The 16,098-nt window shown below is 36.4% G+C and overlaps 1 protein-coding gene across 2 annotated transcripts in view; it reads right to left on the bottom strand.

Moving 5' to 3' along the window:
* Positions 1–16,098, bottom strand: part of LOC143036836 (uncharacterized) — a 248,616-nt gene that overhangs the window by 179,155 nt on the left and 53,363 nt on the right. The window lies entirely within an intron of this gene.

The following is a 16,098-nucleotide window of genomic DNA, read 5'->3' as shown; positions in this document are numbered from 1 at the left end:
ACACACACACACACACACACACACACACACACACACACACACACACACACACACACACACACACACACATATATATATATATATATATATATATATATATATATATATGCATATATATGTATTTAGGTAAAGCATATATATATGTACATGTATATGTACACACACACATACACAGGCGCGCACACACACACACACACACCACACACACACACACACACACACATATATATATATATATATATATATATATATATATATATGTATATATATATATATGTATAAATATATATATATGTAAATATATATATATATGTATAAATATATATATATATATATACACGTGTGTGTGTGTTGTGTGTGTGTGTGTGTGTGTGTGTGTGTGTGTGTATGTGTATGTGTGTATGGGTATGTACGTTTATATGTATGTGCGGATGATTATATATGTATAGGTGAGTGCGTATATGTGTGTATATCCATGTATATACAAATATAATATTTATTTTGGTCTGTTATTCAAAAGTGTCAGCGAAGATACTAAAGTACAATTGTTCTGACTTTATCCTACCCTCTGGCAATTACTAGAAAACTTCATTATGCCGAGTGGTAGATTCACAAGAATTTCCCACGTCAAGAAAACCTCGAGACTTACTGGAATAAGTAAATTGAATGATGTTGCTAATGAATATTATAAACCAAAATGGACGCAGAAGATATCTTACTGGTACGTGTCGTACCATTGTTATGATGACAAACTTGATGGATATTTCTTCAGAATGACACAAGACGATTTTATTCAGCTTCGGGACACGAAGTCTGTCTTCGCGGTCTATTGAACTCTCGTCCCATTTCGTGGCCATGCCTGAGTATAATGTACAAAAGTTCCGCGAGTTATTCCACCCGGCCTAGCTAAGGACCCAAAGGTTTCCTGTCGGCAAGTTTGATCATTGTAACTCATTGTAATCATTACCTCGACTTTCACTGACTGATCCAATCCTCGGGCTCGTAAATCACTCTAGAAAGAAACAAAGGATTTCCTTTTATGTTGCATTAGGGTGGATCTATTTGTGTCTCTTCGAATGACTTTTTTAAAGAAGGGATCAGCCGCAGGATATCAAGAAAGGCAAAGAGGAAGTTGTCGATGTTGAAAGAGATCTTGTTCTTAGAAAACCAAGTACCAATCCTTTGTCGTTCCACTTCCAGGTAATGGTGAGTTATTGTGTTTCTTAATGTGGCGTAGCAGGGAAGGCTTCTGTCCTCCATTCATCTCGTAGAAGCAAATGTCTATTGTTGGCTTCAGGCTTAATTTACTTAAAACGCTTAGAGAATTAAAGCCTCGAAGCTACGCAGTATTACATATGATTTCCTGGAAAACAGAATAGGGGGGGGGAATGTTACCGAGTCGCATTTGCGAAATAGATAAATGGCACCTGGCCAGTGAGTGAACGAAGTGGTTTATGCAAATCAGACGTCGCAAAAAGAGCTTTCGGAACACCCCCGGCCGTTGTACGAATTTAGCGAAAGCCGCTTATTTCCTGAATAATCGTGAAAAATAGTTGATATATGACACATGTGAAAATATTCTGGAGTGGAAACGAGATGTAAAACATCATTTGAATAAAAGCAAGGTTCTGAAAATATTTCATGAACAATAGATATTTGTTTCTATTGAATAGGTAAGATAGTGTGTAGTTGGAAAAATAGTAGATTCAAATTACAAAATAGAAAGCAACAATCAGTCGAAATGAAGCTGTTGTGTATGTAGAATTCCTTATAGAAAAGCCAGAGCCTTGGGGTTTGATGAAATCTGGCTCCTGCATTATTGAGCATCATAGCGGGAACAGGTGAGGGGACGTGACAGCACGAAACGGCGAGAAGCAAGTGCCAAAAAGGCTTGCTTGCTTGCTTGCTTGCTTGCTTGCTTGCTTGCTTGCCTTCTTGCTTGCTTCCCGCCAAAGACCTCGAAAAGGACAACGACAAAGCACAAAGCAGGGCAGGAAATTTGTAAAACGCGAACTATTTTACCAGAAGGGGAATAACACATTACCCTTTGATGTCATTGAAGAAGAAACCGAGGTCATAATTGAATTGGGGGACCATTTAGTTCCCGTCGATGTCAGATGAGAAAATGACATGGGTGGTAATAAAAGATATGCGAGAGAGAGGTTTGACAGCAACGTAGATAGATCCATTTCATATGCTAAGTCTCCTGTATTATGATAGGACTGAGATCGATACGAACTTGAATTGCAGCTTAGGATAGAGAACCCTACGCCCTTACAGACATGACCTATCACCTTGAGTTCGAACCGCTACCCCTTGAAGGTTGAGTCCGCTCGTTTGTCTCACTCCAAATACCCATACTAGCTAAATTAGATAGGAGTAGAAGTAGGTGAATAAATAGATTAGAAGTTATGTGTTGTATGATTAAACAATCTATTTCGAAACTGTTCAAATCAATTGAATGATATATTTCCCATCACACCTTGTTTAATCTACCTTGGCATGGAATGTTGCCATATAGCTGTTCGTTGTTTTCTAATTATGTTGGAATATATATGTATATATATATATATATATATATATATATAATATATATATAATATATTCCAACATAATTAGAAAACATATATATGTATATATGTATGTATATATATATATGTATATATATGTATATGTGTATATATATATGTATATATATATATACATGTATATATATATGTACATATATATATATATATGTATATATATATATATATATGTATATATATATATATATCTATATATATATATTAGACTCAAAATAACAATCTCGTCATTAACGAATATCGCCTTTGATCTAGTGATACTTTGAAAATCCAAGCCAATATGTCTGAGAATTTATCCTCGCCTTATCCAAAGAATACAACGTTAGTCTAATCTAAGGAAATTAAACAAAACCTAACCTAACTAGCTCAGCATGTACCAGCAGGTCCACGTAACCCGCTGTAGTGTCTGTTCCTAGGTCCCGGATGTTTGGTCAACAATTTTCTTGATATGATTATCTGGCTTATACAACCATTAGACTACATTTAAGTTATCACTGAATATATTTTTTAGCTAATTGGATCAAATGTTTCTATCTGAACAAGATAACCACTTCTTTAGTCTTCCCAATTAATACGCGTTGGTCTATCATCGCTTTTATTTCTTTTCTAGTCTGCCAAATATGACATTTGTCACGGTGTTTACATGGTACACAATATACACACCCTTCCTAGTTTTTCGATGAATTCTTGATTATACATTTTTTATTGTGTCTAAGGTCTTAAAGACTGTTTGAATTTTGAAGTTCTTAGTATGAAGGAGTCTTACAAAGTTCTCGTGGAAAGATAGTACTAGAAGACTCTTAGGTTTTGATTTTTACTGAAGTTTCCATTATGATAAGCCTTCCAGTTCACTCCACTATAGACTAAATCTAAAAATGTTTTTGTACTACCTCTCTACGTGAATTTTGTAAGACCCCCTCATGTTTTAGAATTTCAACATTGAAGTCGCCTTTAAGAACTTTGAGAATGGCAATATGAAATATATAACATAGAATACCCCGGAAAGGAGGGAAGGATCTTTATACTCTGTATCACAGAAACACTGTACCAAAAGTTATATTTGAAGGACTGAAAAAGAATTAATAACGAGGATAAATCAGAATATATCGTGGAAAGGTCCCAACGCTTTATTTGTGCGCATAAAGGGACTCGAACCACAGAATTAATTGGAAAGATTCCAAAGAATTGTTTAAAGTAAGTCTTGCTCAGATAGAAGCGTTATTTAATCTAATATGATCAGAAATACATTTATCTATCTTTCTAACATTCTCCACCTTCGTGTTTGTATCTATACCAGTCTCCTTCACCCCGCCTGTCCTTCCTCTCTCTTCGTCTTTTCCAGTAAGTATGTGGCCGACAGCACACTTTTCTTTCCAGAAAGAGTAAAGATACAAAAAAAAAGAAAAAAAAATAGACAATTTGAAATAAAATAAGATAAACTAGGACAGAGTAAAGTAAACATAAGTTACGACAAAACAAAACAAAATAGAGTGCGATCCAAACGAGAACGAAACGTGGAAATCGTTCTTTCGGTGTGGATGAATTAGGCGTCTTCAGTCCAGAAGCTTAACACCCTGAGTCGTCTTCTGTGGCCCCCTCGCCAGGCAGACAGGCAGCTGTGGGGAAGGGCGCCCGGGCATAAAATCTAACCCTACTTCCTTTTCATATCTTTTCTACATGGAGGGAATTCGACGCTTTCAGAAACACATGTAGTTATTCATTCATCCATTTGTTTATTTGTTTGCCTATTGTTTACATTTTTATTTATTTATTTGTTTATTTATTTATTTATTTGTTTATATATCTTTTTTCAGTTTATTTACTTATATTTTATTTCTGCCCCGGAGTGGCTTCAAGCGTCCTCTTCTGCAAAATAATCATAGTAATAATAAAAACGTAAACAAGAACGAAAACGATAGTGATCATAATCGTAATAAAAGTAATGATAATAACAATACAACGAAGAAGAAAATTAAAAAAAAAAATCAGGTGTGGAAATACGCCGTGCCAGATCACCGGAGACGCATTTCTTTCAATAGCCCCAGTTTTCTTCAGAGTAAATAGAAGAGCTCATCGTTCGCAAGGATAAGGAAGTCTTTGCCGCGGCTCCCGCGGACGCCGCGTTGCCGCCGCGTTGCCGCCGCGCTCCCGCCGCGTTGGGAGGAATCCGGTGTGAAATCTGGCCACGTTTCCCTCCTTCCCTTTCGCTTGAACGGGCTCCACGGCCCCGGCGCAACGTACAATGTCCTGATCCGCACCACATTTCTCTTCCATTATACAGTTGCTTTCGTTTTCCCAACGCCAGAAGATGCGCCGCTTGTGTGTATGCGTATGTGTAGATATGTGTGTGCATGTATTCGTGTGCGTGTGGGTGTCTGTGTGCATGCGTACGGTTGTACGTATGTATGTGCGTGTGTGTGGTTGTACGTGTGTGCGTGCATGCGTGTGGTTGTGCGTATGTGTGTGCATCTGTGTGGTTGTGCGTGTGTATGTGTGTGTGTGCGCGCGCGCGCATGCATAAGTACGTATTTGTGTGTGTGCGTGTGTGTATGCGTGTGTGGGGTGTATGTGTGTGGGGATGTCTGTATGTGTAAGTCCGTATTTGTGTGTATGCATGTGTGCTTGCGTGCGTCAATGTGTATACGTAGGTATATGTGTGTGTGCGCGCGCGCGTCTGTGTGTGTGCATGTGTGTGTGTGTGTGTGAGCACGCGCGTGCATTCAAGAAGCCATCTGGAGTTTTACAATATAGTTCCTTCAAACTTCGACTAAAGGAGCATTGTTGATCTAATATATCTGGACTTTGAAAAAGCTTTTGATACTGTCCCGCAGGAGAACCTACTAACTAAACTCGCTTTCCCATGAACTAAAGGGTAGTTTGCTAAGCTGGATTAGAAACCGGTTGAGCAATCGTATGCAATGCATATTTCTGAATTGTAAAACTTCTAGCTGGAAAGATCTTATAAGTGGAGTTCCTCAGGGTCCCCTTCTAGGGCCGCTTCTATTTATAGTATGTATCAGTGACACTGACTTTGAATCTAAATCTGTTGCCTCTAAATTTGGTGATAATACTAAGTTGTTTGAAATGGCAGATTATCATTCAAATCAGCTAAATATTGATGGCGATTGAGACAAAATAGACTAATGGCCTCAAAAGTGACCAATAAAATCTAACCCAAATAAATGTAAACTGAGACATAAAGTAGAAATAGTACTAAGGCTGAAAGTTATTTGGAAATACTCTAACCATAGTGGAGAATGAAAATTATCTTGGTGGAATTATAGCCAACTACCTTCATTAGTTGTATTTCTGCCTCAAAATAGAATAGGATACTGTGATTAGTAGAGTGATCTTTTGACCAAGTTCAGCTATCATCAGCCAGTTATATAAATCACTGGTCTTCACCCACACTTTGAAAAATCTGTTCCTGTATGGTCTTCAGATCTCACTGAAGACACTGAGGGATTAAAAGCATTACTGTGAACATAAATCTCATAACAAATGTAATAAAAACAGAAAAAAATTAAATAGTTGAACTCGTTTTCAATAAAAAAAAAACGACAACTGGAAGGATTCAATACAAACATTTAAAATTTGTGATTGAATTGATAACAAAAAGTGAAAAAATGAAAATGAATTGATGCTAACAGGACGACAAATAGTGGCATCAAGCTGCCAGGATATAGGTTCCTAGAAGGTAGAACGAAGTTCTAAAGTTCATTTGGATAAACCACTTACCTGTTCTTTACGACTACCTCACTGTAACATCCTCTGAAGCCTTTTCCATTCACTAACGATGCGGTTGGCAAAATTGTCTCTGTTTATATACGTGTTCTGAGAGCTTGAGGCCATTATTCTTTTCCGTCTTGCCCGGTTAATGTTTTGTATACAAATATTTTTATTTTGATGTTATTATTCCCTTTCGAGTACTGAAAAAATAGTATTTGCCTTTTAGAAAGAAAAGTTTCATTGTTATAAGTGGTTTTCGTATAACTTGTTCCTCATATTTGGTATAAATTTGATGACTTTCTAGTCTGTCAGTGTATTTACTGTAATGAAATTTAGAAACCATGCGAATACCGCATATTTCAATTCTGGGAAGACTCGTGACATATATGAAATTGGTTGATGACAGATGGAGGTTTGAAACTCGTGTCCCCAATCTCAAGATCCTTTTCATTTTCTCTGAAGCAGAAATGTAATGTCTATTTTCTATTCGTTACTGTTAATAACACCATCCTCTTTTTTCATTCTCCATTTAAGATTACTTTTTCAAATAACTTGTAGTTGTACTTAGTATCCGCAAATAATATATTTAGATAACTCAGAAAGATGAAGGGCCGTATCACTTGGAACTGGGAAAGTAGAAGATTACCACACGCATGCGCGCGCGCACACACACACCACACATACACACTCGCGCACACACACACGCACACACACACACACACACACACACACACACACACACACACACACACACACACACATATATATATATATATATATATATATATATATATATATATGTGTCTAAACAGAAATATAGTAAGACATTTGTAAATAACACACAAGAAACCCACACTCGAAAGAAATAAACTTCGAACGAAAGAATATTCTATATTTCGGCTACCAACTAAAGAGGGGGTTGGTAGCCGAAATATAGAATATTCTTTCATTGGAAGTTTATTTTCTCCGACTCTGGGTTTCTTGTGTGATATATATATATATATATATATATATATATATATATATACATATATATATATATGTATATATATATATATATATATATATATATATATATATATATATATATATATATATATGTGTGTGTGTGTGTGTACGTGTGTGTGTGTGTGTGTACGTGTGTGTGTAAGAGAAAATCTCATGTTCATATGCTCCCTCTATACATACATACATACACACATTTTATATTATATATGATATATATATATATATATATATATATATATATATATATAATATAGGTATATGTGTGCGCGCTTGCATGCATATATCTGTCATGACATGTGCATATAAATGCTGATACGGTCGTTGTAATACTGCAATACATTTGGATTCGTTTGATGATCGTAATTCTGAAGTTGTCAGAAGTTTGATTTCACAGAGAATCGGCTAGAAACAATTTCACCAGCCGTGAAGTCAACCAATAAAGTGAACTTATCGTGCAGGCGATGGAATGTCGTGTAGTTCAAAGATTGAATATTCGGTTGGATAAGCGACTAAGAAAAATGCTGCGCCGTCTGTCAATTGGCTATTTTGCGTAGTTTCCTGTATATGCCTGTCTGGTTTTTTTTTTTTTTTTTTTTGTTTTTTTTCCTTATGGTGTTTTTTTTTCTTTTCTTTTTCTGCAACCAGAGCAACATATGCCTTCCTGCGTTCTTTCTTTACCATGAGTGTTTTTTATTCATTTGAATGATGTATTTCATGTTGCTCTCTTAGTTTTTTTCTTCTTGACTGAGGAAGTGCTGATGGAAAGCGCTCTGCTCTGTCGGTATTTTTCTTCTTACTTGCTAACACATTTATGACCATGTATGTATGTATGTTTTTATATATGTGTGCACGTATGTATGTCTGCATGTATGTATGACTGCATGTATGTATGACCATGTATGTATGTATGTTTTTATATATGTGTGCACGTATGTATGTATGTACACATTGTTGTATGCATTCAATTCTATAAGTATATACAACAAACATACCATATCGACAAATGAATCCGTACATATTTGATTAAACATGTCAGAACGTCTATGTATATATATGCATTTATATAAATGCGAGTACAGACGTTGCGCATGGCATGCGGGTAACGAGTATAAGTTCGCGCAATGCAACAGAAGCTGATACATGTTGAGCACTCTCCAGCGGACAGACCCCAATTGTCCGACACGTGTTGCTTGCTCGCTCTCAAGCCTCATATCCTGATCCCTGGAGGGCTGCTGGGTACTACTCTGCGGAAATGTCATTTCCAGTTTTCGCCGCAGGAAAATAGGTTTGTACTTTACATTGATAATGTTACACACACATATATATATATATATATATATATATATATATATATATATATATATATATATTATACACACACACACACACACACACACACACACATATATATATATATATATATATATATAATATACGTGTATATATTTACGTGGGTATATATTTGCATGTGTATATACAGACATTCTCTCGGGCCGCGACATCCCTACATTTGTTCTCAATATCCTTCCAATCACTCCTGTCCTTTATATATATTCTCTTTTTCCTGCTCCGCAGCACCTACAGTATTCCTCAAATACTTCAGCTTAAAAGCATTCAACCTCTCCGACATCATCCCAAAGGACAGAGGCGCCGGTTATTGCCAACAGCAGAACAAATCTCTCTCTCTTATGTCACTTGTCATTCCTCTCAGACATTTACTTGTTTCCTTTACTCTATGATAGTGTAACAACACTTCCGTGAAACAAAAATAACGATTTCATCTCTCTCTCTCTCTCTCTCTCTCTCTCTCTCTCTCTGTCTCTGTCTTTCTCTCTCTCTCTCTCTCTCTCTCTCTCTCTCTCTCTCTCTCTCTATTTCTCTCTCACTCCCCTTCCCCCTCCAGACAGACAGCCCTGTCCTTTCAGTATGCAGGATATTCGTTGGGGCGCGATTCTCTGAAAGCGCTTCAGGGAAAGATCTGGTCAACAATACGTCTGGGTGCGTCACAAGGGCAAAAGTCGTCAACAGAGTGCCTTAGACCAAAGACCCCAGGATTAGTGTCTGTGTGTGTGTGTGTGTGTGTGTGTGTGTGTGTGTGTGTGTGTGTGTGTGTGTGTGTGTGTGTGTGTGTGTGTGTGTGTGTGTGCGTGTGCATGACCCACGACATTGTTGCTTCTACGTTCAAAAGTTTATTCATTTGTACATGTTAGCACATATTTCCACTGTGCATGCGAATGCTCAACTCCAATAACTAGCTTTGGGTGTCTTTTATATACGCAAAGCTGGAGAATGCGTATATACAATGACAATTCATTTATTTTATTTATTTTTATTTATTTATTCATTTATTTATCTATTTTTCTTTGAAAGCCACTAGCTCATTTCAGACACTTGAAGGAATCCTTCATTAGACATATAGTTCAGAGTTCCGAACACTATTAGGAACGACTTCGTTCGTGCTGAGGACCAATCTGACCCATAGAGGAAAGATTTATAAAAATCCATAAAGGTAAAGTCTTAGAAAAAAGAAATGTGGTTATTTTTACATATTGTTAGAGGTTATCTTTATGATCATTTCCAGTAAATTATACAATACACACACTTCCTAACTGTATTCAGACGATTTTACTCAGTCGTGGTAGCTTATCCTCGCCGTTCTGTTTAGCTGGAAGAACTTCCTCACATAAAATGATGAACAAGAGATGTTTCATACGTATAGAGAAACAAATTTCCTTCTGATGTCATCGCAAGGAACACAGTTTAGCTAAATAAACACTAAAGGGTTGTGTATTATTGCCACTCACCGTAAGTTTGGCTCATTCCTTGATTACATTTATCTTCACGGATCTTTATCTAGTGATATGTTATCTTTTATTTGCTCGTTTCATTTTGTCTCGTTTGATTTCGTTTTGTTTTGTTCAAAGATTTTGTTTTTATTTACCTTATTTTTTGTCTTATTTCGTCTCATTTTATTTTGTTTTGTGTTTTTTTAATTATGCTATTCTTTTATACTTTGGTTGATTTTTCTATTTATTTTGTGTATTTCCCCCCATTTATTCGTATTTCTTTGTCTTGATGTTAATCAGGTTTTCTATAGTTTTAGTTCTTCCAGTATGTCTTATTTCGTCTCTTTTTATTTTTTTTGTGTGTTTTTTATGCTATTCTTTTATACTTTGGTTGATTTTTCTATTTGTTTTGTGTATTTCCTCCATTTATTCGTATTTCTTTGTCTTCATGTTAATCAGGTTTTCTATAGTTTTAGTTCTTCCAGTATGTTCACATGATTATTAGAAAAAAAAGCCGAAACGAAAGAGAGATGCGTATCACATCAAATGTTGAAAAATATGTTTAAGCAAAGTAGAGGAAATGAAAATAAAAAGTACAACGCGACAAAAATTATAAGAACAATAGCCACGTCAAACAAGAAGGGTAGAAAATGACAAACGATTTAAAAAGATTAATAGCATCAAGCTTCGATGACACCTAAAAAATGAAAGTCACATAAATATTGCAAACTCTAACGTCCTTCCAAAAGGAGCATCGTTGATCAGATAAAGTGAAGAGAGAAAAGAAGAGGGACAGATAGAGAGCAAAAAAGAGAGAGGATTGGGAACAAGGATAAAGCAGAAATAAAGGCTGAGCGAAATATTTAGAAACATATTGTTATCGATCAGTTTTAAACAGTATCTCTTATACATTAATAGGTTGATAGATTCATTGCTCATCTCTGAACACACAGAAATGTGTTTTAATATGAATATGCATGATATACGTGTGTGTGTGTGTGTGTGTGTGTGTGTGTGTGTGTGCGTGCGAGAGAGAGAGAAAGATAGAGAGTATGTACAAAGATGATATGTGCTTAGCGAATCTAATCCTATTTTTTCTTTGAGTTCAAATTGTACTCAACTCCCTATTTGTTTACTAAATAGACATACACAAATACGAGGTGTAACTGGAGGTAGTTAAATAAAGGCAAGCTTATGTTTATTAACCCAAACAACAAATTAGCTGGAAGTATTTGTCAACAATTCCCAATGTAATAGCATGCTAATGCTGTATGGTACAGCAACGAGACCTCTAAAACTCGGTCTTCCAAAATGTAAATGACACGAGTTCATTTTCGAAATTGAGCTAATGACATCTGTGTCCCACTGGCACGCTGTCAGTTCCACATATATATGGGTTGTAATTTCCTTTTTGTTACATAAAAGGTCCAGAAGGTGATCAAGGTTTCTGGGTCTGTTTTCTCACGTTTCCTATTCTTATGTATTGCTGTTCATTAGCTTCCTTGAAGCTACTTATGTAATGAATTTAATCGCTGATCATCTACTAAATACCACTATGTTTTTGGTTTGTGGCCCAACTTGTGACGAAGTTTGGAGCATCTAGAATATCCTGGAGCCAAAAGGTCAAAGATCAAGGGTTTTCGGTCTGTTTTTTCATGTTTCCCATTCTTTGAGAATCAACACCGTGTGAGATCGAAACCTTTATTGGTACGACGTTTCACTTGTTACAGCTTTTTTAAGTACAGACATATGGCAAACACTCTGAGTACATATGAGTACATGTCTGTACTTGAAAAAGCTGTAACAAGCGAAACGTCGTACCAATAAAGATTTCGATCTCACACGGTGTTGATTCTCACAGTCTTGTCGGCTTTTGCCATTGTGTTTCAATTTCCCATTCTTATGTATTGCTGTTCATTAGCTTCCCTGAGGCTAATATACTGAATTTAATCTCTGAGCATCCACCAGATACCACCAGTTTCTAGTTTGTGGTTTAACTTGTGAATAAGTTTGGGGAACCCAGGGGATGCTGGAGCCCAGTTTAGAACCAGAGGATGAGACATTTCTTTGGTTCCATGAAAAAAATGACAGTTGTCTTGCGGACTTCACGTCTGAATACTCACTCTACTGGTGTCACTGGAGACCTCATGGTTGATAGATACGTGACTAGTAATCCTGAGTCGCCACTTGAAAAAATTATATTCGTTCAGTCAAAAGAAAATTATGAAAATATTACAATTTTAACTGATATAATATTGGTTCTTATTAACGTATTGTTTAATGTATTTTTACACGGGGAATTGAATGGAAAACAAAATGAATGCGTCCACTAGGAATTTTATCCAGTTAGAAATAAACAATAATAGTAATCTGCTTTCTTACCGTCATATACATAAACAAACAAACAGTGGACTGGGTGGTTGGCAATTGAGTCTAATTAGAGAAGAGGTACACACAGAATGGTGATGTAGTTCACGTAAAGTGATGTTTACAAAGGGAAGCATTTCGGGTTCGAATCTCGAATGCAGATGGCGGTGTAATTGCATATAGCTCTAGCGAGAGATCAATCCTCTTCCCAACGTGAAAGTAATTCCGTAGTGCGGACTGGTAGATAAGGTAATATCAGTGCACCCAGGATGTTTGTTCCTAAGGCTATAGAAATGTGAGCAGTATAATCAACATCACACTAACAGAGAAACTAAGATGACAGAATTTCTTGTAATCTATGCCATTCACAGCTCTCGTTATTCGTCGTCAGCTCAACAGAGATTGAAGATAATTTTGAAGTTCAGTTTTGCTTCCTTTTTTCATTTATAAACTTCGATACGAAATAAAGCTATTCACGTACGTTATAAACAGATCACATGCTTTATTTTCTAACATGATAAAAGAAAACAAGGTGTAGTGGAGATATCATAAAAATAAATTGAAAATACGGCAGTGCATACGATAGTGCAACGGGAATTATTGGAGTGGAAATCTTGTTGCATCCCAGCATCTGACAACCAATAACATCAGTTTGAATCTTACTGATATCAACTGCCAGCTGAACGATAACCCGTGAAAATTTTACTTTTTTAGTTGTTGCACTTATGTTAGCTGTGCTTCTTGTTCAGTATTATCTACACATGCTACGAATTGACCCTTACATATGACATCTTTATATATCTATATATATATATATATATATATATATATAATATATATATATATATATATATATACATACATACATATATATCATATAATTTTTTTTTTTTTTTTTTTTTTTTTTTTTTAATATTGAATGGTTAAATGCGTTGCACAAAATTAAGATGAAAATTATTTTTCTTTCCAAGTAGTTGCTGTATTTCCGGGAAGGCCTCGAGGCTATGTTTATGAATACAAGTAAGTTTTCCTAACACGTTTATGACAAAAGTTTTAGACTTTAGAAGTTATTTTTGTACCATCTTGCCGCATATAGCTGATATTAAACCATTAATTCTCTTTAACCGTTGAAGAACTCTTGTTAATTGTTCTCCGTATGGGATAATGACAGCATAAAGTTTGGGGGAGTTTATTGGGATCTCTACGGACCAGATCCACGCAGTATTCTTTTATTATTGAAAACTAATTTCTACTAAAAAAAAAAAAAATAAAAAAAAAATAAAGCTGATTACTTATCATTTTTCTTGATGTTCAAATGTTTGATTCCATCTCGTGGATGCAATACTGTCCCCTTGGATAGAAACGCTGGTTATTGCCGACAAAATATTTGGTATCGTTTGTCGAGTTCATGTGACCATTCTAGAAACCTTAAGGTGGTGGAACACTAGGAATTTCTCACTAGCATGCTACTTGCTTTCGTTACTTCATTTGAGTACAAACGACTTAGATTACGGTCTTTGTTTTCCAAATTTCTCAATGTCAAAATTACTCTTGCGTCATATTGTGAGACTCTTAATGACGAACTAAGAGGATTTAAACATAAAAGAATGTTAGACACATTGTTGAAATGTTCTTACAGAAGTCTAGAATATTGTAACCGAAGTCGTTTCTACTCAAACGAAGTAGCAAAAGCGAGTAGCATGCTAGCCAAGTGTGCCGCCACGTTCATTCCGGTTTTCATCAGGTGGCTGTTTTAGATTGAGGGAAGACATAGGAAAGGAATGGGTTGGTTTTCGTGACAGCTGTTAGGCGTTCATTTTTCTCAACATATAGTTTGTATTTCTCGTATGACAACTAATTGCCCTTTCACAATTTCCTTTTTTTTTTCGTAAATACACATTTCATTTCTTTTGATAATGGACCATTTTTTTTTTTGTAACAAACCTTCAGCAAACTCAATTGAACAAATAATGTTTCATCCCTCCTTAACGGTGACAACCGTGAGGGGATTTTGTTCAGTCTGAAACCAAAGGACTTTGTTCAGCTGAAGGCTCCCGTGACGGGAACCATGGCGTCGGTTTTATTTTTCAACAACCACACCCCCCCTTCTCCCCCTCCCCTCCTTCCCTCCTTATCCCCCCCCCTATGCCCCCACCTTCGTCGTCTTCCATACTTCCCTCACCCTGACTCTGATGTACTTGGTTTTTGTGTCTAATTTTCTTCGACTTTTTCGTCCTCCACTTTCACAGATTTTTTCCCAAGTTTCGGAAGACTCTTTTCGACTTAAAAACAGAGACCCGTTGTTGTGGAACTTCCATATAAGGAGGTGAAGTCACCTGCCGTCAGCCAGTATAATATATGTAAAGGTCGACAGATCACATATGTATTGTTATTGTCTGAGTAAGATAATTTTTTTTAGGTGAGTGAATGAAACCTGCTACAAAATATATTGCTTGATGATATTCAATAAAATGTCATAAATCGTATTACCATGTTCAAGTTCGGTATACGGTTTAACATGGGGGTAGCCTTCTTCCATACCAATACTCATACTCATACATGCACATACTCATGCCTTTACTCATACTCATGTCTTTACTCATACTCATGCCATTACTCATACTCATGCCTTTACTCATAATCATGCCATTACTCATACTCATGCCATTACTCATACTCATGCCATTGTTCATACTCATGCCTTTACTCATGCCTTTACTCATACTCATGTCTTTACTCATACTCATGCCATTACTCATACTCATGCCTTTACTCATAATCATGCCATTACTCATACTCATGCCATTACTCATACTCATGCCATTGTTCATACTCATGCCTTTACTCATACTCATGCCATTACTCATACTCATGCCTTTACTCATACTCATCCCATTATTCATACTCATGCCTTTACTCATACTCATACCATTACTCATACTCATGCCATTACTCATACTCATGCCTTTACTCATACTCATGCCATTATTCATACTCATGCCTTTACTCATACTCATGCCTTTACTCATACTCATCCCATTATTCATACTCATGCCTTTACTCATACTCATGCCATTACTCATACTCATGCCATTACTCATACTCATGTCTTTACTCATACTCATGCCATTACTCATACTCATGTCTTTACTCGTACTCATGCCATTACTCATACTCATACCTTTATTCATACTCATGCCATTATTCATACTCATGCCTTTACTCATACTCATGCCATTACTCATACTCATGGCTGTACTCATACTCATGCCTTTACTCATACTCATGCCTTTACTCATACTCATGTCTTTCCTCATAGCTATATCCTTTGTCCCTTCATCCCTTCCCCTTTCATCTCACAATATCTTTTCTTCTCACTCCGTGCCCCATTCACGGCCACTTCGTTTACCCCTCGACACCCCGTCCCCTTCTCCCCTTCCTTTCAGCTCAGCCTCTTTTAGCGCTCGCTCGGTATTCTTTTACGATGGGAGACTGGACTCCACCCAAAAAAGAAAGATGATCATGAACTTTTAACCCTTTGGATCTTTCCTGCACCACCTCTTTGATTCCTCCTCTTCTGTGTGACGTCGTCTCCAAGGATAGAAACCCTAGGGAAACATGAA

This window comes from Oratosquilla oratoria, chromosome 21 (assembly GCF_046742065.1).
Source record: "Oratosquilla oratoria isolate Oo_2021 chromosome 21, ASM4674206v1, whole genome shotgun sequence".
Lineage (NCBI taxonomy): Eukaryota > Metazoa > Arthropoda > Malacostraca > Stomatopoda > Squillidae > Oratosquilla > Oratosquilla oratoria.
The sequence above is the reverse complement of the archived record's forward strand: the minus strand, read 5'-3'. Positions and strand labels throughout refer to the sequence as shown.